Consider the following 24,841-nt stretch of genomic DNA (forward strand, 5'->3'; position numbering starts at 1 on the left):
TCATTACCATCCATTAGATGTTCTCTTTTGAATGACACACGATCTTTCATCCACACTGAAGCGCTGCACTGAAGCTGGCAACAAAGAGCAGAGCTGATGGAAAACAAGAAGTAGACACGGTTCAGAAAACGTCAACAAAGTCAACAAATTCCAGAATCAGATTCCTAATAATGCAGGTTGAAACATGAACGGAGCTAAAATAAACTCAAGAAACCCAAAAAATATTCTGTGGTCCAAAAAAATCCACCGGATAAACAATTCAAGTGCAATTAAATCTGATTAAAAATATACACTCGCCTGAAATATTATTAGTTACACCATGCTAGTACTGGCACGGACCCTGTTTTGGACTTCAGAACAGCCTTAAATCTTTGTGGGTGTAACGAATGGAAGAGACGAGAAGGGATCCTTCTGCAAAAGCACAATGCTTTATATTTGACAGATAGATACAATAAGAGAATACGACACATAGATGAGGGTTAGCTCATATAGTTAACTGGGAGTGGTCAATCCGGTCCGAGGTCATAACGAGATGGCAGAGTCCGTAAGGCACCAGAGGACTAGGCAGGAGCCAAGTTCTAGGGAACAGGCCAAGGTCAGTACACAGGAGAATCAACAGGAGGATAATATAATGCTCGGTACGCAACATAGTTGGCAATACTTTGCGACTAGGAAGTGAGACGGAAGTGTTTAAGAATGCCAGGAATGTGGGCGTGGTGATGAGGAACAGCTGAGTCCGGTGTGGCTATCAGGTGTCATTCCTGACAGTGGGATAGATTCAACAATGTACTGGAAACTGCAGCACGATGCTATAGGCTCTATGCTGAACACTTGTCTGCTACACAATCTACGATGTGCATCTCCTGTCCCACAACATCCACACTGTGTTCTTTCGGATCGATATCTGGAGACTGCGGAACTCTTGTTCAAGAGACCAGTTTGAGAGGATTTACGTTTTTCTTTTTGTGACATTGCGTGAAATCCTGCTGGAAGTAGCCATCAGAAGGGTAAAAAACAATACTCTGGGATGGTGTGGTGTTTAAACACTGCTCAGTCAGTTTTAAGGGCCCCACAATATGCCAAGAAAGTATCTCCCATCCTATTACACCACCACCACCATCAGCCTGAACTGTTGATGCAAGGCAGGATGGATCCAAGCTTTCGTATTGTTTACGCCAAATTCTGACCCTACCTACCATCCAAATGTCACAGCAGAAATCGAGACTCATCACACCAGGCAATGTTTTTCCAACCTGCAATGTGGGTAAGCCTGTGCAAACTGTAGCTTCAGTTGTTTGTTCTTAACTGACAGGAGTGGCACCCAGTATGCACTTCTGCTACTGTGGACCAGCTGCTCCAAGGTTCGACGTGTTGTGCGTTCAGAGATGCTCTTCTGCCTACCTCAGCTGTAATGAAAGGTTATTTGAGCTATTGGTGCCTTTCTATCAGCTCAAACCATTCAGGCCATTCTCCTTTGACCTCTGGCATCAACAAGCCATTTTATCCTTGTTGCTCACTGGATATTTTTCAGACTATTCTTTATAAACCCTAGAGATGCTTATGCATGAAAATCCCAGTAAATCAGCAGTTTCTGAAATTCTTAGACAAGCCTCTGTTGCGCCAACAACCATGCCACGTTCAAAGTCATTTAAATCACCCTTCTTCTCTAGTTTGATGCTTGCTTTGAACTTCAGCAGGTCATCTTGACCATGTCCACATGCCGAAACGCATTGAGTTGCTTCCATGTGATTGGTTAATTCGATTTTTGCGTTAACAAGCTGTCACGTATGGCCTCGCCCCCTCCCTTAGCTGTCACTCCGGGTTCCCTTGTGTCTGTGTTCCTTGCCTGTTTGTCCCGCCCTGCTCGTTTGTCTCCGTGATTCCTCGTTTGTTACCACACCCCCGTGTCATTGCCCTCACCTGTTCCCTGTTTAAAGTTCTGTATATATAGTCCCTGAGTGTCCCTTGTCCCTCGTCGGTTATTTTGGATGTTTGGATGTTTGATTCTCTCTTGGTTGTTCGTGTTAAGTTCTAGTGTTGTTTGCTGGTTGCCCGTTTGTTCCTGCTTTCTGTTACTCCCTGTCTGGTTTGCGTCTCCTGCGTTATCATGCCCGTCTACGCTTGTTTTTCGGACTGCCCTCCCATTATGAACCCGGACTGGCTTAGCGACAATGAGTATGGTATTCCCCTGAATAAATCTCGCTCTTCTCAGCAATTGTGTCCGTCCTCTCGCTCCGCTGCGCAAACTGCGTTACACAAGCAGTTAAACAGGTGTACCTAATAAAGTGGCCAGCGCGTGTATATATACATAGGTACAAGTACACACAAACACACAGATATATATGAATCTATCGATACAGCCTTGCATTCAAATCAATTAGTGGTGCAGAGTGGACAGTGGTGGCAAAGTGGGAATTAAACTCCAGAGAGGAAGACAGAACCTTGTGAAGACAGAGGGAAGGGAAACTAGGCAGCAAAAGATGTGCAGCTGCTGTTTCAATATTTAGAGGCATGCTGTATAAAAGCTTCACCACGGGAGGCTAAGTAAGCAGGACCTCGGCGCGTTTCACAGCCTGCCGCCGGGTTCACCCCAAAGGGAACGCATTCACACTAGCCTACCCTGCAGCCACTACACTGGCTTATGTTACAGATTATCCGTGGAGGAAATGTGTGTGGAAGCGAATCACGAATATGTGCCTTCCTTTGAAAAACAAAACACAATGGTATCAACACACTTAAATGCAGGTAATTTCCCCTATAGGTTTGGGTTGGGTAGAGCATCGGACTGTGTCCGAAGAGCAGGTCACTCTGGATGACATTTACTGTATGCCCACCTCAACATTGTCCGCATTCTAAAAGTTACATATATTATATGGGGTACATTACACATACATAATGCAAGATAACCCTAAAATTCAACAGTGCAAATGATAAATTAGAAAGTTAAAAATATATAAATATATACAGGCAGTAAAAATTGCAGTGATGTACACAAGGTTTCCAGGGAAACAGCTTGTTTCAGATAGAGGTCTTTTATCAGCTATGCAAGCAAAGTGCTTCTGAAGGAACCAGTTTATATTTGAATAAGCAAATGTTTAAATCATAACAACTATAGGGGTCCTATAGTTATGAGAGCGTAGATCACTTATTTTTCTATGTCATTGCTGGCATAGCAACAACTGCTAATGCAAACAGATATGTGGTTAATTAGCATTTATTAGCATTATTGTTCAAATCCATTGATACTCTACACTGAATTACTGGAGTATACATAAGAAGAATGGGCTATCACCAATTAACAAAGATTTTGCTTCCTGGGAAAACCTGTTTATTATGCATTTCTGCATGTGAAATCCAAACATTTTCAGATTTACTCTTTCACCTATATATATATATATATATATATGCTCATATGCAATTATATATATAATATGGAAAAGCAGCCTACCTGTTAGTTCGGAAGGGGGATGTTCCTGAGGCCAAATACAGACAAAAATTATATATTGACAGAAAACTAAAGAATGATCAACATTTAACCTTATAATCAGCTAACAGTGAGAAAAACACAGTGAGACCACAAGCAGCAAGGTTGCTTGTGAAGAGACTGATGAGAGCCTGTCTGATTCATATAATAAAAGACTCTCTTTAAACCACAGGCTTGGAACTCACCTGTCAGTAAAAAGCAATTGAAAACTTAACAGTAAAGGGTAAAAGCATATTGTAATTATGTCTGCCGCATTCCTTCCCAGCGTGCTGTCAGAAATGGCCGTACTTTTTCTGACTTTTTAGTCTCTTCTTACAATGTTAGTTTCGCTAGAGGAGAGGAGGGGTGCCATCCTAGCCCAGAGCTCCTCACTGCCTTGGTTTAAAAAAAATGGCGTTGACTGTTATCTCAAATGTTCTGGTCAATGATGCAACTTCAGTGCATCAAGGGGTACAGTGTGTTTCACTAGGTTTGGCCTAAACAGATTTAAAGGCTTAATACAATGTACAGCTGAGTTAGAAATAAATCATTAACAGATAATGATGGTATGAGTGTGAATGAGTAACTGCAGCAGTGCCCTGCGTTACATCAGATTGAAATATATAATCTTTTCTTTCATCTTTCATGTGTAGGACCAACAAATCAGCGTTCGACTACATTCGAAATGCCTTGTGGCACAAACACACGCACAGGAGGCCCTGAGTTTAACTCACCATCAGCAACAGGGCCGGCGCTAGGGGGGGGCAGAGGGGGGCATTGCCCCCCCAAATTGTGTCTTTGCCCCCCCAAGCACAATGCAAGCAACGGCTTTTTTATTATCTCTGAACCAATCACAAAAATGCATTTTGCTTTACAGCGTGAAGATATTTCCTAGCTTATTCCTGATTGGCTCTTTGAGTCATATAAAAATCGGCAGACCGCCCCAAACGGTTCAGTTCGGCAGTATATGTTCTGTTAGTGTGAGTGAAAGACAGGTATACTGGTAAACACTCTTCTGAGTTTAAACTGACTTCCACATGGTAATATTTGCTTAACTGTGGTTTTTCGTTGCTTTAATGTTACTCACCTCTTACATAGGTGTTGCTTAAATTATTTTATTAGCCGTTAGCGGTTAGGCTAATTTGGTTCTCCTAAACCTGCGCGAAATACTTGCCGCGCAGTGTTGTCCGAAACGATATGTGGTAATAAAAAACGGGAATGAACATTTACCTGACGAATTTTAATGTTGCTTTTTCAGATTTGAAAAGTGCTGGAATTTAGGCTAAAGTACTTGAAAATGTTGAAATTGTAACTACTTCGTTTCACAACAAATATCTGTCTGAATGAACAGTTCTCTTGTCTTAGGTTAACAAATACGAGCCTCTTGTAATTCCAGGACGAAACATGAGAGAACGTGAAGACGTTAAGATTGGGCGTTTTGAAAGTGTGATTAAAAAAGCGAATTATTTTGAGTATATGTATAAATATTTAACTTAATTAAGTTTAACGTGCTGAGAAATATTGAACTGGACCTTTAAAGTGAGGTACAAGTGCTTTAATTCCACCTTGTATAGGTGTATGAACCCGGCAAACATGACATTGTTCATTGCGCTGAGGCGCGGCGCGCGCGAAGTTACAAAATTCGAGAGGTGCACGACACCGCGCGAGGCTGCTCTTTCCCCCGTGCAAGCCGTCGCGGCTCATGGTTTAAACCACATATGTCAAAGTCAAGGCCCGCGAGCCAGATCCGACCCGCGAATTGATTATCTATGGCCCCCTGGATGATATTGAATTACTATTAGAACCGGCCCGCAGGCCACAGCCGCCCGATGGTGTTTTGTACGCACAAACACTACATTCCCCACAATGCAACGGTAGCCTGCGAAGTCACTGCAGCGCGAAGCGTCGCGAGGGTCCGCGCGGCGAAAATGACGTAATCGCAGTGGCTCCGCCAGCGCAATGAACAAAGTCATGTTTGCAGGGTTCATACACCTTTATAAGGTGGAATTCAAGCACTTGTACGTCACTTTAAAGGTCCATTTCAATATTTTCCAGCACGTTAAACTTAAATATGTTAAATATTTATACATATACTCGAAATGATTCGAAATAATTCGCTTTTTATTCACATTATTTAATGGTTGTTTATTTTCCCCCAATCTTAACGTCTTCACGTTCTCTCATGTTTCGTCCTGGAATTACAAGGCTCGTATTTGTTAACGTAATACAAGAGAACTGTTCAGTCAGACAGATATTTGTTGTGAAACGAAGTAGTTGCAGTTTAAAACATTTTCAAGTACTTTAGCCTAAATTGCAGCACTTTTCAAACCTGCAACACAAAGCAACATTAAAATTCGGAGTCGCGCACTATGGTCACTCGCGAAAGTATAAACCTAAATCAGCAGTCAGAGCAGACATCAACGTTCAGCTATCCCCCTTCTCAAAAATGACTAAACGTAAGGTGGACACTGAGAACGGGTTTCAAGCCAGGTGGGAGGCAGAGTACATGTTCACGGAGGTAAAAGGTAAACCTGTGTGTCTTCATGTGATTTTTCTTTGAAGGAAGTTTGCTTTTATCTGTTTGCCTGTTGAAAAATGTTTTCACTTGAAATTACTGACAGATCCATAAGAAAATAGTGCTTTATTCATTTAAACATTAAATAATATACACTGTGTTAGGTCTTGGTTCAATAGGCTATGTGCAATCATTTCAATATGTTTTAATAAACATTGAATCAGTCCGGCCCTCGGCTTGTAGCAAATTTGTTTTTTTGGCCCTCTGTGTTTTTGACTTTGACATCCCTGGTTTAAACGATTCCTCGCCATCACAGCCAGTATTGTTATACTGTGCATAAATACCGCATTGTACCAGTACGTTTCATAACATCAATAAAAACTTCAATACTTTACCAGATTTTTACCATTAAAGTGCAGTAGATAGATTTCTTATTTTATGTACTTTCATATTTTTTTCTTTTTCAAAATAGAAATGTGACGAATACTCCCTTTTATAACAGAATTTGTATTCTTTTGTTTTCTTTATATTTTAATTTCCCAGTAATATAAATATTCTCACTCATTCCTATTTCCATGTTTGAATATTCTCAGTCTGTGTATAGGTACATTTGTCAGCCTTTCAAGAAATAGAGTTGTTCTATTAGTAATGGCAGTATTGAAATGAAATACAATTAGATAATCTTTGTTCTCCATTTACATAATCAACATGTATTTTTTAATCATTGTGTTTTAAGTTTGAAAATGTGCATTTTTATTTCTTTACCTAATACATCACTTTAAGCCAGTATCAATAGTCATCATTCATGCACAAATCAAGCCTTGAATATATTTCTGGCTTCATAAACATGACTATCAACATGCCCCCTCATTATGTTTTACTGCCCCCCCAAGCAAAGCAGTCCAGAACCGGGGCTGATCAGCAATGACTACGGTTGATTACTGAGTTAGCTCCATCTCACACACAGAAAGAGATGTATCTTAAGCTCGAGAACGGAGATCAAATCAGACGCCTTCTCCCTTCCCTTATTCTAATATGCATGAAACCATATTCGAAAAATTTGGGGCATGGCGCAAAACTGCCTCATTTGCATATTTCTGTGCCGAGCTGATTTCATTTTGGCAATTCTCAGACAGCACCTGTGAGTTCATAAGTAGGCCAAATCTCCTCTGACTTCTGTCTAAAAAAAATACAGATATAAAAGTACAACCGAATTTTGAGTCCTCCCTCCTCAACGATGGCTTTTCAACTGGAGTTTCCATAGGAATGGAGCTATTAGGTGATAGAGAAATATGCTGAGATGGTCTTTGAACAGAGGAGCAGATATATATTACCTTTCTCCACACAAGGCTTCTGGGCCACAGATGATTCATCATGGACAGGGTGAGCCACTTCACTCATTTCACATACCTTTTAAGAGGTCTCTAATCAAGGCATGTTCTCCCTAATGGGGTTTTTGTTGACTCTGAAAGGCTGTTCTCTTTTTCAGGGTCGATAGAATACAACATGCTAGATTTTCAGAAGAGGATCCATTTCCGTCAAGTCGATACTGCTGTTTTGGAGGTACATAACAAACTACAGTGATGTATCTGATCGGATACGTGTGTGTAATGTGGTGAACTGTAAGAGGACAAGTTAACCCCGGAAAAATCATTTAACATGTAGTTCATACATTAGGAGGGTGGGGATATTACATCAAAAGCTTCAAGGAGCATGTGTGGGCTACACTGTGTTTATACTGCAGTACAGGACACATTTTCTCAGTATAATCTGTACAGGTCTCTTAAATACAAATTAGCTAATGTTCATAATTTTTGTGAGAGAAACCTCTACTCATAATGATTATACCGTAATATGAAATTCAGAATAAAAATCCCACAGAAGAACATGGCACACAAATATTAAACACACTGGGTAGATGAAGGGCAGAAAGCGAATATTACTCACGATAAGAGTATAGGCTCGTGTATTTCCTGTGGGAGGTAATCTTTAAGGAGCATTGTTTTTCTCCGTTCTACCATCTGGGTATTTTGGATATGTGTGGATTTGGCAAAGAATCACTCAGTGATCGACTGCAATCTTTCAGATTCCAAGCCAAATCCAAACAACCTGTAGACGCTGATATAGCAACCACATAGAACACTTGCGGATGAACAATATATTACACACTGCAGTGACACATTATGGCTGAGGTCAGAGTCTTCCAACAGTACAAGTATACCTTAGCAGCCAGCATGTGCTGCTATAGGCCTGATAAGGAGCAGGTGTGAAAACCCCCACCCATCATTGCATGCCCCTGCAGATAACAGTGAAGTGTCTTTTCTTTTCAGAAGTGGGATTTGCAAAGGATCTCAGTATTCGCATAATTCTGAAATCTGCATTTCAACAGGTGAATTGTGTGATAATTAGGATTACTCAATAAATTATAGCAGCCACTAGAAAAGTACAAATGCCAGGTAGGCCAGACCGGATGTTTGCACGAAGCCCGGTTCTAACTCTGGGATTGTGAGTGAGAGAGTCTGAGAAGACAACTGACAGCAGTTTAACTGCAGGGTTAATAGTCTAAGCAATGCATTTCTTATACCAATCACTCTGATATCTCCTGTCTTTTGTTAATTTCCATGGTAAATGCTGTCAAATGTAATCCAAACGAGTTGATCACCTGCTTGCATGCCGGGGCAGTTTGACTGATACACGCATAAAAAAAAGAAAAAGCAGACAGACATAGTCATTAATCACCTGTAGCCATAGTTACATTCCACCATCCCGAGTCATCTCTAGACTACCAACACACAGCTAGAAGCCGAGTGTGAGAGCACTCCTCTAAATGAAAGGACAATTACTAGAGCTGGAGTGCACTCTGACATGTACTTAATCCTCTGTGCCGCCATCACCATGCTAACAGGCATACTAAGATCCATACTAACGTCGGGCACACCAACGTCCACGCTAACGTCCACGCTAAGTCCATTCCGCCCCACTTCCTCTGCTTAGCATGGTCTCCCAGCTTCTGACAGCCGCAGCGCTGAAGTGTAGCAGAGACATATCAATAAGCTCAGAGACCATCAGTGGCTGTCCGATGACCTTGTCTCGTCGCAAACACCCTTGCATCATGTTACTAAAGTAATAATGCTCAATGATGTTCCACGGCCACTTCCTGTCCACAAAAAAGAAGAGAAACGAAACTGCCCCACCTTTATCCCTCGACGCCTCCGGCACATTTGCCAAAAGCCCTTGAAGTTGCTGAGCGCTGTGGAGCTGGATGTAGTGACAGTGCTCAGGGCTGCTGGTTAATGCTGGCAGAAGTGCCCTGTTCCCTTATGCTATCAAGTGGCATTTCAGAAAAGAATTATATTTAGAGCCGAAGACATTTTGTGTGAGCCAAATTAGCCAAGGTATGGAACCAAAAACAAAATGCGATCAACGAATTGATTCTATTGATTTTTTTTTCTAGACAGGAAAAACATACAGGCCCTGAGAGGAAGTAGAGGGAATCCTGAAGCAGGGGGTTAAGGAAAATGTTCTGAAGCTTTAGAGAGATGTGGATTACGTGGAACTCTCCATCTTGTGGCCTTTATAAAAGTTAGCAGTGAAGGGAGTGCGACATTTACTTGAGGTCAAAATGCCAACCATTCATTTAAAACCACGCAAAAACAGTATTTGATGAAATGATAGTTAACATCCATCAATATAAGACATACATACATACATAACATACATACATACATACATAAGACAGGGTAGGGAAGAAAATAAAAAACTACTCGCTTCACCAGACATTCACTGTCAGACAAAAATCACGTGTTCAGAAGGAGGAGTTTTTTGCTCAGGTTTTTGTATTGCGACAGTCATAACAGCTTTGAAGCGCCTGATCCAAGAGAATAAAGCACAAGCACTTTGGTCAAACATTCTAATAAGTTTGGCACTCCTCAAGCACTCAGTGTTTCTCAGAGAGGCTCAGATTGGCAGTGTTCTCCTCCCTGTCACCTGGAGAGATCTGTCCTTTGTGTCCCCTCCACACCGTGTCCTCTAGGGGCTTCGAGTCTGACAAGCCATCGCTCCATGCTGAAGGAAACAGCACGCATACAAACGACTTGGCATTTTCCTCTACAGTGTGCATGGAGGCTGCTTTGTAATGGCTTTCAGCGGTGATACTATAGCAAAAGTAGCAAGAAAAACTTCTGCAGAGCATTTTTGCTTCTGACCGCATGGACTACAACTTCACATCTGTGGTGGTGTTTTTCAATAAGTCAGTGCCATCAATTAAAGGTAGGAAACTGTTAAATTTAGGTGATGACATTGATGTGACACCATCAAACACCAAAGTGACTCCCTTTTCTGCTGACAATAAAACCAACAGGATGCATAAAACCATTTTCAAGCCCTAATCCTCAATAAGATTCACATCAACTGTCTTTTTAATTTATTCATTAAGGAATACATTGCTCACAAGTTTAAAAAAAAGTAATAAAAACATATTGAGAATCTACACACTACAGCCAAAATGCCCCCAAGATGAGCAGGTTTTTCTGCCTCCGATCTCATAAAACCTGTGCAGCAAATTCCACACGAGCACTTTGCATTGTGCTGATGAAACACTTCAGCAGCCAAACAACATGCACAGTGGATGGAGATGGGGCATGGTGCCCTGCACAGCCCGGGGCGCCAACCCTACGGCACGGCCTTCAACAAAGTCAACCACCTCAGCGGGCCAGGACCACCAGTACCAGCAAGGGGCTCAGGCCCGCCGGGCCACAGACAAAAGGCCACCATGCAGTTTGCATCAGCTCAAATCTCCTAGTAGACCAAACTGAACGGAGATGGAGAATAAACGTTCAATCACGAAAATGTGGAGTGCCTGATTACAGCGGCTGGTACCATGGAAACCAGAAGCCCTAAGACTGAGGTCATCGAGCGCCCAGCAGAAAACCTGATAATAAAACAGTGTCGGATGTGCTGTCTTGATATCCTGATGGACATGAACCTCACATTAACCTGTAGAATCAGAATCATTGATCCCAGGGGGAAATTGTGCTTATAACAGTTGTGGCCGTTAATGTAAAAGAATAAATACTTTATTTTAAATACTTTGAAATAAATAAATTAAAATAGCTGGAAACGATGTGGAGAAAGCACTGAGTTCTTGAGGAAGAGTCTCTTTTCTCCTCTAAAGCAGAAGCCTCATGTGAAATAACTAAGCAATTATTCAAGTAATTGAGTAATCGTAACCTATTTAAGATGAGCAGATTTCAAGCCATTTGTCTGTGTTAGCCATTGCTGTTTGTTTTAATAGTACCGCCACTTAAATGTTTGCAATGAAGCTGTCATTTGACCCTGAAAAATAGGTTAAGATCATTACAAGTGATTTATTAAAACCGGATGACCTAAGGTTATACGCTGGCAAATCCTGATGTAGATAGCTCAAAAAGACAGCTTGACCTCAGGGACCTCTGAGCAAATTATAACGTGCAATCATCTGCCTGGTCATGTGCACTCTCTCTTCACCCTTCCCTCTGGTCCTCGGTTGCTCTGGGTATGCAAGACCTTTGATGATGACCAAAAGCACATGGCAGTTAGTGCTTGTGCCTTTAAAGTGTAATGTGAGGGAAAATTAGATAGATTATGGAGTCGGGGCTGTGTAAATCATCTTCAGCATCTGCCTCATTGCCTTCACTCATCTCAGAGGAGAAGGCCGAGCCGCTAATGAAGACTTTCTCTTCACACGTCATTCTGGAAGCTCAGCTCTCGCGAGACCGAGCACTCAATGACTGGCAGCAGGAACGGGGGCGTCGAACGGCAGCCTGAGCACGGCTGAGCGCCGGTCCGTCCGGGAGGGCCACACGGGAGGGCCGTTCAATTACGCTCCCAGGATCTGCCCCCAGGATCCGCCCCCAGGGGGGCGGTGGCTGAGCGCTAGTCTTGAGCTCCTCCCCACTTCCTCATTGTCTCTTTCACACTCGGTGACCACGAGAGCCAGAAAATACAGAGGAGACCCGCCGTCCCAGCAGTTGCCAAGGGTGCAGTCTGCGAGTGCGGACTGTTTTTACACCGTCACAGCCAGCGGCATGTTATTACTCCGTCATTAGGGACGGTCGAGTTTGCATCTCGGCACGGTGCAAATATGAATCCACGGCCCTGATGCGACAGCGGCGGTCATGCAAACGTTCCCCCCAGCCCGGTCATCAGCAGAAGCAGTGGGCAGTGTCATTGCCATGTGTCCACAGTGCTGACTACGTCCTCCACAGCGCCGTTTGCCGCGCAGTGGAACTGCTTGTGCTGGCTGCATCCACAGGAGGACCCTATACTGCTCGGTTGGGTTCAAAGATGCAGCGCATGCAATTAATCGGGTAATTGGTGCTTTGGCTCTCTTGCTTGTTAAATTTGTTGATTCCGCAAATTACGTGGTTGGTGCACCTTTTTCATGACGTTAAAAATATTTGCAATAGCAAATGGTAGAAAATATAATGGCTCCTGTTTAATATTTGCAAGCGCCATGCGGCCTGTATCCTGCAGGAATTTGTAGTGAATGAATCCCTGATAAGGATCTCCACTCCTTTAATCCGTCGGTAAGAGCCCGTTGGCTTGCGCAGAACTCCTCTCCTGTGACTCCTGCTTCCATCAGCGCGTACTGACCCCTGCCCTCCGTCTCCACGGTACACTCACCCTCACGCCACAGTGCAAGCTAATCTGACTCCCCCGGGTCAGGAAGGCTTAGCCGCCGAGCTGCCAATCAAACGGAAAGACATCCTCTGCTGTAACGTAACTCAAGTACTCCGTAGGAGTTAGCGCTCTGGACTACCCTTAAAGGACATTTGCTTTTTTTTGGAGTGCGTACTGAAGCAAACACATGTTCTTGCTCTGTTGCTTGACTGTTTAGTGCCAGATCCAATTTGTTGTGCCCACACAGAGTTTCCCAGAATCCTCAGTGTGCTCGTTACTAATTCTTTGTCATTATGTTTCTTCGGGACGATGCTGAAGGTGCAGATTCACCAGCGTTCTGCCCCTGAACGTTCCTGTTATGTCATCTCGTCAAGAGGAGCTAAAGCGTTTGCACTTGAGTGCTCTGTTTTTCATTAAGCTCAGTATAACAGTTATCTTCCTTTCCTCTGCTCATGAAAAATCCAAATTAGCTGTACTTCCACTTTCACAGAAACAGTATGCTTTACACCACCAAAAGAGCGCGTACGGAAAAGAAATTATTACTGACCACGAATTGAACTGCCAATCCCCCCAAACGACAATCGCCGCACAGTGAGCTAGACATGCCCTAGACACGGATTTAGCACCATCATTTCATTCTGGATATGAATTTTTTTTTTCTTACAGACGTGTGACTTAGTGTAGCCAATGACAATGATGGCAGGGTATTAACTGCTAGAGAGTTCCCCTAATGGTTTTTGATGGAGTTGACAAGGCTCATGAATTTCCTGATTGAGCCTGAGGTTGAGTGGGTCAAGTGTGGCTCTCTCCCTGAGAGAACACCGCAGCTGGACAAGGAGCCACCAGGCATCCGCCAGCTCGCAAAGGCGGCCGCACCCTGCCACCCAGCGCTTAGCGAGCCTGCCCGCCGATTCCACGAGGGCTCTCGGTAAAAGCAAACACGTGCGTGACGGGAGGATAACTGGCTTGCGCTAGGGTAGGCAGGCGGCTCGACAAACAGCTATGTGCTGCAGAAAGCAATCTGTTTGAAAATTCTGGTAACACAGATCCACAGAACTGCTATGTACTTCAGCTGGTTATAAAAAGTAATACTTCAGAACCTTTGAAATGGCAGGTACATGAACAGTTACAGCAACTCGGCAATGAATACAAACTTATGCATTGCCACAGAAATGTCCTTCAAGGGATATCAGAATTTTCCCATAAATTTTGGTTTACATCAGGATTGGTAAAAATTTTCCTTCAAGGTGCCTGTCAATCAGCATTAAAACATTTAACAACTAAATTCAATGCTTTTCAGTTAAAACATTAATAATGAACTGTACATGTAATTAACTGTAATTAACTGTAGAAGTATCAAGTTCCACCTGCTTTCTAACACAGAAAGATGTTACTGAACAATAGCACAAGGACATTTGTCCCCATTCACTTTGCGTCCCCCCATATACCAAATGAACCGATTTCACTTCATTATTATTGGCTCCCAATCAATAGCAAAAAGGAACTTAAGATGCTTTCCTGGAGGACTGTGACTGACAATCTGCAGCAGTTCCACAATCACAAATCCAATTCTGGAGCGTCCGATATTTGACAAGCGGCTGTAAATCTACGGAAATACCAATAAACTGGTGGATGTTGACCATAGCATATCGCTCAGAAGGACTGATGGGTAAGGAGCCTCTCACAAGTCCTCAGCTGTATAAAGCTCTGGGCCCATTCCTCATTCACATATGTGTAAAATGTCAAGGCTTTTGAGGCAGCATGCAAAAATCGGCCTGCAAACTTGTCCTGACCTCGGGCGAGAGCACACAACAAAGTGCCCTGTCATTTTCACACTGCAGTGAGCCGGCGTAATCCCCGGGAGAGCGCTAACGGTGCCAGGCTAGGTGCTGGCAGGGCCTACAGCGTACCCGTCCTTATTAAACATTAAGTCTACCAACGTCCATCCAACGCGAGTGAACACACCACGCTTTTAATTTCCGTTACGCTATCAGACGTGTTTTCCGGCTGAGAAATGGAGGTGGCAGAGGAAGAAATTGCTTTCGTGTTACGGAGAGCATTCCCCCTGGACAGAGGCAAGCATGGCCCTTCTGTAATTAAAGCTCCCTTCGCATTTAATATTAGAAGACATCATTTGAATATTTCAGTTCTGATTAAAACGCTGCTTCTGGTTTTGTCTAGTGGAGCAAAAAATTAAATAAATAATAACCAAGGCCCTGAATCAAGATGTAGCGTGTGCCTGGGTCGACTCTGAGGAGAAAGAAGGGTTGCTATAGAGATGACCATCATGACAACATGAGCTGGGAGAGGGCTGTTTTCAGCAGCACACCAATACAAAGACGCGCACGCCCGCTCTCTCGTACACAACAGCCACCTCCACAATCCAGCCCTCACTTCCTCTGCACACGCTCAAAAGGGGATGGCCAGGTTTATCTTAGCCTGTACTTATCACACACATGTACAGAAAAAGGATAGTGGGCTGTCCAAGCGAGTGACCTTTAGGAGAGGACCTGGCCGTATGCTCGTGTGGATGAAGCCTCACCCAGCCCACAGTTGCTAGTGCAGCCGGATGTGTCCCAGATCGGTTCCCCCTTCCATATGCCCCGGCTGAGGGCGACCCAGCAGGGCTGTGCCGTCTTGCAGATAGCGAGGGGCGGACGGACCTCCTGGACAACGTTGACGGTCTCATTTGGATTCGGAGCGCGCTGCCACGTAAAGCAGATGCAAAAACAAACAAATAAAACGTCGAAGACCAAAAGCACACGGCTGTTGAAGAGGCTCTGGGGGACGGCCGTAACGGCTGATAGGTTCGCAGGTGAAAGGGGAAAGGTCAAACACCCAGGCCATAGCGCAACAGCGCGGATCAGCCACAGTTCCCGTATCGAAAGCCTGTCTTTGCAAAAGTCTGCAACTGCTAATTTGGCATCTAAAACTGATGAATAAGCAAACACCATTATGGGAGCCGTGTGCAGTTTAAATGGTTTAGAAATGCTTGCTTATAGAGCACACAGTAATGAAGCTATACAAATGACGAGACTAATGACGACTTCTTGTACCATCGCCAAGCCTGCGGTGCGAAGACCAAACTACAACACAGACACTATATACTACTTGCAAATCATAATGGGGATATTGCGTAAATTCCAATATTTTGGAAATGTTAATATTCAACTCATTACTCCAGTGGACAGCTGCATGCGTGAGCGCGTGAGCGCCAGCGCGTTTCAAATGCAAATGCAGTTGCATTGGCAAGCAACAAGCTGGTGTGAGTGGGCGACTCGCCGGATGCTGACTGGATGCCTGCTTAAGTCGATCCTCCTCTGTTTTCTGTTAGGGTGACAAGGCATCCCTGGATGAGAATCAAATCTCCTACCATCATTCCACATCATTCCAGGCAGCAGCCCAGGTAGCTCCGACATCGGAAAATCTCTCCCATGGGGGAGCAGAGAGATCTGACGTGGTGGGAAAGTCATGGTTCTGCGTGTGCACCCTCACGCACCCCCCACCCAACCACCAACACCCCCCCCCCGGCTTAGCTGCTTAACAGGGAAAGGGTGCAACTGCTTTCAGGACTTTCCCCTTTTGAAACAGCCATCTGCAGAAGCGTTCCTCTCTGGGCCTCATCACGAGCGGCTGCCCGAGGCTGCAGTCTGCGCACGCACATGGTTTGTTCCAGCGCTCAGGGAGCCCTGAGTCACGCTCGCCCACCGTGCCCGTCAGCGCCGACGGGGGCCGGACCCGAATGAACTCCCCTGCGGAGGAGATGCTGGAGGCCTGGGCGGCGTGTGGTCAGCTGGGCTTGACCGGTGGGGAGCGGTCCTGAGGGCTCATTACTCAGCCAAAGAGAGAGACGGACCACTCACCCAAGTCCCGCCCCCGATCGCTGGCCTCCTCCTCTCCCCGTGCCCCCTTTTCACACCCGTTTACCCCCTCTCGGCCTCTCCAAAGCCGCCACCTCCTCCCCTTTGCTCTCACGTAGACATCTAAAAGGGAGGAGACAGCAAGGAGCTCTTCCTGTCTGAGCTGGGCAAACCATCCTCTCGAAAGGCTCCCGCACTACCCACAGCAGTGCGTGATCGATTCTGCTTTTCCCTGATATCTCGCGCAGCAGTTGAGAGCGTGTTCAGCGGCCCTGGCTGAACGTTTCAGTGGAACGTCGCTCCAGACCTTCATTAGTGGCATGGTCAAATCAGAGCCAGGAGGAGCAGCTGGCCGGCTAACATGGTGCGAGTTTGCGGAGGCTGTCGCTAAAATGACACGTTTGGCTTCTTATCATTCAAAGCCCAGTATTCCCAAGGATACCAACATGCATAAATATAGTATCCATAAACCTGGGACACACTATCAGTCGTCTCTCATGGTAATAACTGCATGTGGTTTTTAGTGCAGCAAAGAAAAATATTTCACCAGCCATAAAGCCCGTTGTTATCAGACCAAACCCAGTGAGGGTCATATCTCTTCAGTGAGCACATGCTGGCATAAGAATACATTTAGATTTTACACAAAACAGTGGCACAGCAGAATGACAAACGACCTAATTCATTGTTTGTTTTCACTACAACGTTTACTTAAGTTCATCTGGTATGCAATTAGCTTAATAAAGACCATCTACTCATAAATCATGCTCGCTTCTAAGATCCACAAAGGTAATTGCTGAACAATGAATCACATCCGTGCACTCCAACAGGAAGAGGATGTGACAAGAGTAAAAGGCATATTTCTTCAGATAATCACAGGATGTATCAAAGCAGGATGAAACATGTGAAGGAGCTGTACTACTCTCTTTGCTTCGTGTCTTACGAGGCCTTTGTTCGTAAGCTTTAACGATCAAATTTTGTTCTGCGTTGTGTTTTTTTTTAAGACATTGACTGGACGTGTCAGACACGAGCAGATGTAAAACAGCCCTAAAAAGGGAAGTCTTCTGTTCCAAGTCTGCTCAGTAGCGCACGGTCCGCCCCCGTAACGTCGCTCTAAGCATGCTCCGCTGTTCGTGCTGTTTAGTCGCACCTGTGAGCAGGCCACCTTATGATGTCATCCATCTCGTCGCGGCCACGCCAGCTTCAGACACGCGGACACGTCCAACCATGGGGCGTCTGGCCAGGCTCGGAGGCCCGGCACCTCAGAGCGAAGTCACCCATCCCATAAACCCTCACGCTTACCACCCTTGGCCTCCGCGTCCTCTTTAAATCGAAATCTATATCCGCTCCACATTAAATGAACAAGGACTGGGAAACGCTCTGGTGCGTATTATTGCATGAAAGGCGACAGATAAGGAACGTCAGACTGAATTTGGGAGATAAGTCATGCAGCTCGGGCATGTCTACCACTGACGTAATCAGAGCAGGCTGAAATGGCATGTGAACAAGGGTGGCATTCAAACACTGCTGAAAACCATCAAAATAAACAAACACCTCCTGTATTACTGAGACCCCAACTTTAATACCGACACCTACACCAAATATTACAGCCACAGGCACTGTAATAACTGAGCTTGAATTTTGATCAACAGATAAACCATTAAATTAGAAGCTTGTCATTTGAGGGAGTCATTTGCATTTTAATTTAAATCAGTGCTAAAGACGCTACATTGTTGTCATGAGATAAAATAATCACGGTTTGACATCTTCTGCCCATCCTGGTCCAGGGACACAATCAGAAGTCTAGAGAAGAGCTACAAAGGCAGATATGCACAGCGTATCAGATTTTTGGAACGGACCGCACATATTGCAGCTGAGACTTGAGCTAAATTCTCAACATATCGCGTAGATTACAATTGAAACACAATTACTATGGAGTGTTTCACGCCTTCTGTTCAATAGATGTTGGTAACTTTTACTCAAGAGCCGAAATGAGGAAAAACAGATGAAAGAACTCTCAACACATGCTGTGCCCATCTCTGCCAAGCTCAAGGGCACAAATCTATCCACATCCCCATTCATCTAGCATCCACTACAACTGGCTGTAAACACAGTGAAGAATGCAGAGCTCCTAAGAGGACACGAGTGAGCACTTATATAGGCCACGGCTGATCGCAGGAAACCGCAGCACAGCCAGCTTTTATGAATTACTTTAAATTAAAAAAAGAAACCCATAAAGGCACAAAATTCCAATGTTCTGGCACCATCACCCTTCAAGCTGTGAGGAGCTTGTCAGAATGATGAAGCAACTCTGAATGTCCTGAAACGTTCACGCCACGCGTATTATTAGACATGCTTCAGTTCGACAGGCATTTATAAATGAGTGATAAAATGTACCTTTACAGAGAACCCTTCTTGTGGCGTCCCTATTAAGAATATATAGGAGGGATCCCAGTTTATCATGTCGTTTGTCATATATGGCGAATGGGGAGCTGTGTGGCTAGGTAAATAACTGGACTGTAAATAACTGTGGTCGCACAATGGCAGAATGGTCTTGCTAGCGCTGGTCATTTCATGCTCATTAGTTAAAGCCCACGGGGACAAATACCATCGTAACATCGCTGTCCGTGCTGCAATCAGAGCAAACAGTCTTTAACCAGAGACAAAAAGGCAGCTTTGGCAAGAATGAAAAAACACACACACACACCTAAAGACATGAGATTTTATATACTGTAGTCCGATGCCAGATTCACATTATTCTTTTTCCTGTGACTCACTGCTTTCTCATCGACAGAGAGAGAGAGAGAGAGAGAGAGAGAGAGGGGGGGGGGAGTCAGGCAGAGACAGAACACACTGAGGGGATCGGCTCTAAAAATAAAGCGGACGAAGCTCAATTAGCATACCCTCACATACTGTACTTCCTGCCCTCTCACTGATGCCAGCGTCTCAACAGACAGAAGGTGGCAGATTGTTCAAAATCTCCAGCCTCTCTGGAGCTATGCAGCCTGTGGCAAAAACACAGCGTGGTCCTGCCTGTAATCAGCACTGTGACCTCCCCAATGTCATAGCAGGTGTCAGGTGGACGCTCCCCTGTATATGAGTGGAGGTCACTCCATGCACCATCATATCAGGGTTCATTGTAAGCCAGCTTCCATCAACTATGGGCATTTGAAAAGGTCAGCCATTCCAACAAAAAAAGGTCACCCTTTCACGTAATCACAGGACCGATTCGTTCGGATGTAGTCCAGCAAACAGCTTACAGGCTTCCCAAATCGGAAAAAAAATAAATCGCAGGCAAGAAGAGGGAGAAAGTCAAGGCCCTGTGGCCTATACACACACACACACACACACACACATACACACACACACACACACACGCATACACACAGCTTCAGCAGGAAACTCCGTGAGTGGAAAAGTTGTACAATCTTACCATTCCTTATACAATTGGATTGGCCTGAATAATGATTAGCTTAAACCCTTGCATGTCAGCCGTTTCCATAGGAACAACATCTAACAAGGCAGATATCATTCTTCTCATGCCGCAGTGATGCAAAACACAGAAGCCTCCATTAGAAAATAATGAACACAAAATGTGATGAGCTTCAAAGAATAAGTGTTCTGGTTAACACGGTGTTACACAGTGTACAGAAGTCTCAAGCTAATGGGTTTAGGGCAGAAGCATGAACTGCTGCATATGTTCGATTTGTGCTCTTTAGTAGGTACAGAATACGTAATGGAATTATTCATGATAAAGGCGTAAGGAGAGATGAGCAGAGCTTTAAGTGTTATAGTTCCGACGTGACAGAGAAAATGGTGTGCATTAATAATCCAGCAATGACAAAAACAATAGCACGGACGCTCCTGATTAACTAGCAACACTCTGGCCTTAGTCATATGATCCATAAACACATACAGAACTGGACTGAACGGAGCTCTTGACAAATGCATTGTCACTTGTTTGGGGTCAGGCTGTTCTCAATTCACAACTCCTCCTCCTACACCTGTATGAACACAAATGGAATGATTTGTTCTACAGCAGCTGAAATAACCTGATGAAGAAAAATAAACTGACGAATCCCAATTACGTGGGTGAATGAATACTGCATCTCCATGTTCAAAAGGTCTGATACAAACTAATTAGGGAAGCGCGATTCATCTCTCTCCTCTACCGCACAGGACCACCACCTATATCACCAACTGCCTCACAGTACGTGAGTCACGGCACATCACGTGGGTAGGGTGCGCTTGTAGTGAACCCCGCCCTCTCTCCTTACAAAATAATGACATGTGCCAGTAATGGAAGAGGCACTGCTGTGCACAAGCCCAAATAAAACAAGACAGAATTAATTACAGCGTGGTGGATTGACCTTTTTAGCTTAATAAATCACAGAGCCGGGCCAAGCGGTGAGAAGCTGGCGGACACAAAACGCCTGCGTTTGATAAACGATCTTTTCCCGCGCTGTAAAGGTACATCGACCTTTGGCCAAATGCGGCATACGCGTCAGCAAACAGTAGTGCGTTGGCGAGCTGCTGTCTGTCCGGGCCCACTGACGGCTCCTCGTCTCCAGGCCGGTGAAATATTTCTTCACGCAGAGGAATGCCCCTCCCTGGCCTGTCAATGAAGGCATCGCTCTCCCCCACCGTGGGGTGCCAAGCTAGCTGTATCTCTGTGACTGCACGTTTTTCAGTGGAGGATATCCAGACAGCCTTTGAATTAAACATTTTAATTGTCTACTTTTTAGACCACAATAACATAGTACTGGAACACCTGAAACCTTAAAACACTTGTCAAGGTTTTTAGAAATCCCTTAGCCAAAGGCTAAAGCTTTCTCATGACAACACCATCTTCAACAGGAAAATCTGACACAAGCATTTGAGCCCTAAAACTAGATGGTATCTTAGATAAGAAACTGCACCTACGACATCCACCACTGAAAGACAGTAAGGCTCTTTAGTAAGACAACCGCTCTACTCAGATATCATTTCATCCCACCAGTTCTATAATCTGAATTTAAGTACTTAGACTCTCTTACGCTGAACACAAAAGCACTTGTTTATTTCTGGCATTTAACCAATTCATCACCACCACAAGTGTGCTTGTGTCACATTAACATAAATGTTTACTTTTGCACCAGTGGTCAGCATAACAATTTTAGATCGAAGCATGCATTACATTCCACTCCATTTCCCATCACGATTTGAAAAATGGAACACGTACTCTGAGAACAAACCCAAAGCAAATATAATTATTAATTTAGCAAACAAACAAGGCTGACGCCTGCACATTACCAAACAATCCCACATTCATGTGACAAGGAAGCAGCAAATGACGGGGAAGAGGAGCCGGATCACCGTACAGGCGGAGTGGCATCTGGGCTCCAAGATTTCGACTGCCCAGGGGCCTCCACAGGTTTTACTCTGGCACCGGGAAGGAGTGGCATGTATCGTACGTAATGAAATAGCTGGGGAACGGCAGGAGGGGAAGACACGGCTCCGAGACGCCAGAAAACCGCAGCAGTGTGTAAGGCTGGTAAAGAGCAGGTCTTCTCCTCCCATACACCCCTCACTCCGCAGCTCCAGACAACCGTAGTGGATTAAGCCCCTACGTTAGACCCCAGAGGTTAGTTTAAATATTGATCGGCGTTAGCAGACTAATAGGTTGAATAAATGATAAAATGTAGAAGAACTCTGCATTCTAGTTGCTGTAGCTTTACTAATGCATTAAAGTCACTGAAGTCTAGCAGTAGAATATACTGCTAGTAATATACTGCAAGTATGCTAGTATACCCAAGTGGTGTAGCCTACCACTGCTTTGGTGTATATGTTGTGATCAAGATTTTCCACTTCAAAAATATTTAATGTAAGGTGATGTTCTGTCAATAGAAAATTCTACTTTTTATATTACTGCTTTTTCAGATGCTTTTTACACTGTGACGTTCTATATGACTGGTGTCGTTTTAGTTTCTCAAATAGCCATACTGAGTTGTGTGTTGAAATATTTGTTGTGTGATGCATTGTGACACCCACACTAGCTGCACATAGTGGGGGAAAGATGACTTTTACATGAGAATTTTTTTTTTTTTTACTCAAAAAATCATTTCATCCTTAAGTTTGTTCTGTTTTCAGAAGTTTAGTTTTTTAAGATTTATATTTTTTCTACTTCTGTGTATATCATGGCAAGGACTTTGACTATATTCCTAACTACAAGCATGTAGTAATTAGTACTATGTCTATACAAGTACAAGAGGAGAGGACTGAAGTCAAACCACCGTGGAAGCAAACTGACATTTCAGGTGCATTAATCAGCCACAACCAAGCAATTATAGAATAAAGACGTCCGTCTTAATTGGCTTCCTCAGTGGGAACAATACAGGGAGCCAAACACAGAACATCTGCAATTAGCATTCACAATATATACCAGTAGCTCAACATGAATCTCCAGATGAATCAGACAAATGAGTGTTTACTCAAGGAGGGGAGACAACACTCAACACCTGCCCAGAGGAACACATAAGCAACACTATATCTGAGAACTGAGCTGATCTGTAGATGGTCTTCAACTCCGACTTGGGAGGTTTTAACCCCCACTGACCATTTGGAAGGTGCAACCTCATTGGCCAGAGGAGGACGGGTTCCCCCCCTGAGACTTGGTTTCTCTCAAGGTTTCTTCCTCATGCAAAACTAGGGAGTTTTTCCTTGTCACTGTCGCCCTTGGCTTGCTCACTGGGGGCTAGGACTCGGCACTTGTAAAGCTGCTTTGTGACAACAACTGTTGTAAATATAAATAAAATTTGATGAATTGATTGATTGAAGTGTACATCAATAACCCCACTCCAGGCAATCATCACAGCAGATAAACGAAGTCAGCCTAGCCGAGCCAAGAACACACCTCCATCCCATACCTGGCCATCACCTTTGAACTGTTCCACCTGGTTGTTGTTTCTTTTGCAGATGGGCTATGAGCAGTACTTTCTGTCTGGAACCAAGGCTCACATATGACTCCTGGGTTTCTGGAGCGTCTACTTGAGATCAGTGCAGGGACAGAGCAGGCACTGAGGTAAACTTACTAATAATTGCCACTTTTTACTGACAATGTTTTAAAAAGATCTACTGTTTACTGATGATTATTCTTTTTCACCAACAAGACAGTAAAGAAATGTTAAACTTACCAAAGTATATGTGTATAACTACAAATTCCTGAGAAAAATACATATATATAGTCTTAGAGTATTTAATATTTAATACTTAAGTGCAAAAGGACAGTCTCACAAGGAGGATTCAGCCCTGAAAGCAATACACTACCAACCATTCAGTGGTCTATATCCTGAATAATGAACCAGGGTTTAGAGATGAACCAACATACTGACCCAGCTACAATAACCTCTTTAATGCAATATATTTCCATTCACATAAAACTGATCAATGTCACGTTGCTCTCAACTTCTGAGTGAACAGGATCTAGAAACCATGTATGCTTGTGCAATAGCTATGTAATTACATTCTAATCATAGCACTAAACCTCTTCAAGAAATCCATTGTACAATTCTTAATGTTTTTAAGAGTTCATTAAAATTGATTTCATGATGAGATAATGAATTCCTAATCGAATGTTACTGACCTGAAGTAGTCTACAAGCAGATAAACTGATCATAGTGAATCACTCTTCCTGTACAGTGAACAGCGTTAGAACATGAAAATTTAAATCCCTTGGTGATTATACGAATCATTTATCTCACTTTCCCCCCTCATTCTCCCTCTTTCACACACACCCACACACCTAATTGCCAAGTTTATTAGTATACTAAAATGAAACTAAAAGTGAAAAATTAAATTATATAAAACTAATGAAGCCTGATCCAAAATGTAACTATACTGACACCTTTGAATAAACTTGACACAGATGATGTGTGAAATGAAAACCTTGGGTCCTGGCATTCATAAGAATGTTGCTCTCCCATGCCCCACCATGTACACTTCTTCCAGGAAACGGCATTCGCTAATCTCAGCGAACTGTTTCAGCAGGATAATGTGCCCTGCCACTCTGTAAAACGTCTGGAATAGTCTAAGAACCTTATGAAGAACTCAAGATGCTGAACTGGCCTCCAAATTTCCCAGATCTAAATCCAATCCAACATCTGTGGGACGTACTAGAAAAAAAAATTAAATCCATGGAGGCTCCACCTTGCAACTTGGAGTACATAAAGGATCTGTTGCCAACATCTTCATGCCAGATTGAAGAGGACACTGTCAGAGGTCTAGTGGAGTTCATTCCCCAATGAGTCAGAGCTGTTCTGGAAGCACAAGGAGGCCTACACAATATTAAGCAGGTAGTTGCAATGTTCT

The 24,841-nt window shown here is 43.9% G+C and overlaps 1 protein-coding gene and 1 long non-coding RNA gene across 2 annotated transcripts in view; one reads left to right on the forward strand and one right to left on the reverse strand.

Annotated features, from left to right (window-relative positions):
* drp2 (dystrophin related protein 2) overlaps positions 1-24,841 on the reverse strand; it is a 100,616-nt gene that overhangs the window by 73,463 nt on the left and 2,312 nt on the right.
* Positions 7,258-23,547, forward strand: LOC143501956 (uncharacterized). Its single transcript, XR_013127034.1, has 3 exons — positions 7,258-7,361; positions 7,468-7,541; positions 23,450-23,547. It is a non-coding gene; the product is annotated as an uncharacterized LOC143501956 (long non-coding RNA).

The sequence above is a fragment of the Brachyhypopomus gauderio genome, unplaced genomic scaffold, assembly GCF_052324685.1.
Source record: "Brachyhypopomus gauderio isolate BG-103 unplaced genomic scaffold, BGAUD_0.2 sc182, whole genome shotgun sequence".
In the NCBI taxonomy this organism is placed as follows: domain Eukaryota; kingdom Metazoa; phylum Chordata; class Actinopteri; order Gymnotiformes; family Hypopomidae; genus Brachyhypopomus; species Brachyhypopomus gauderio.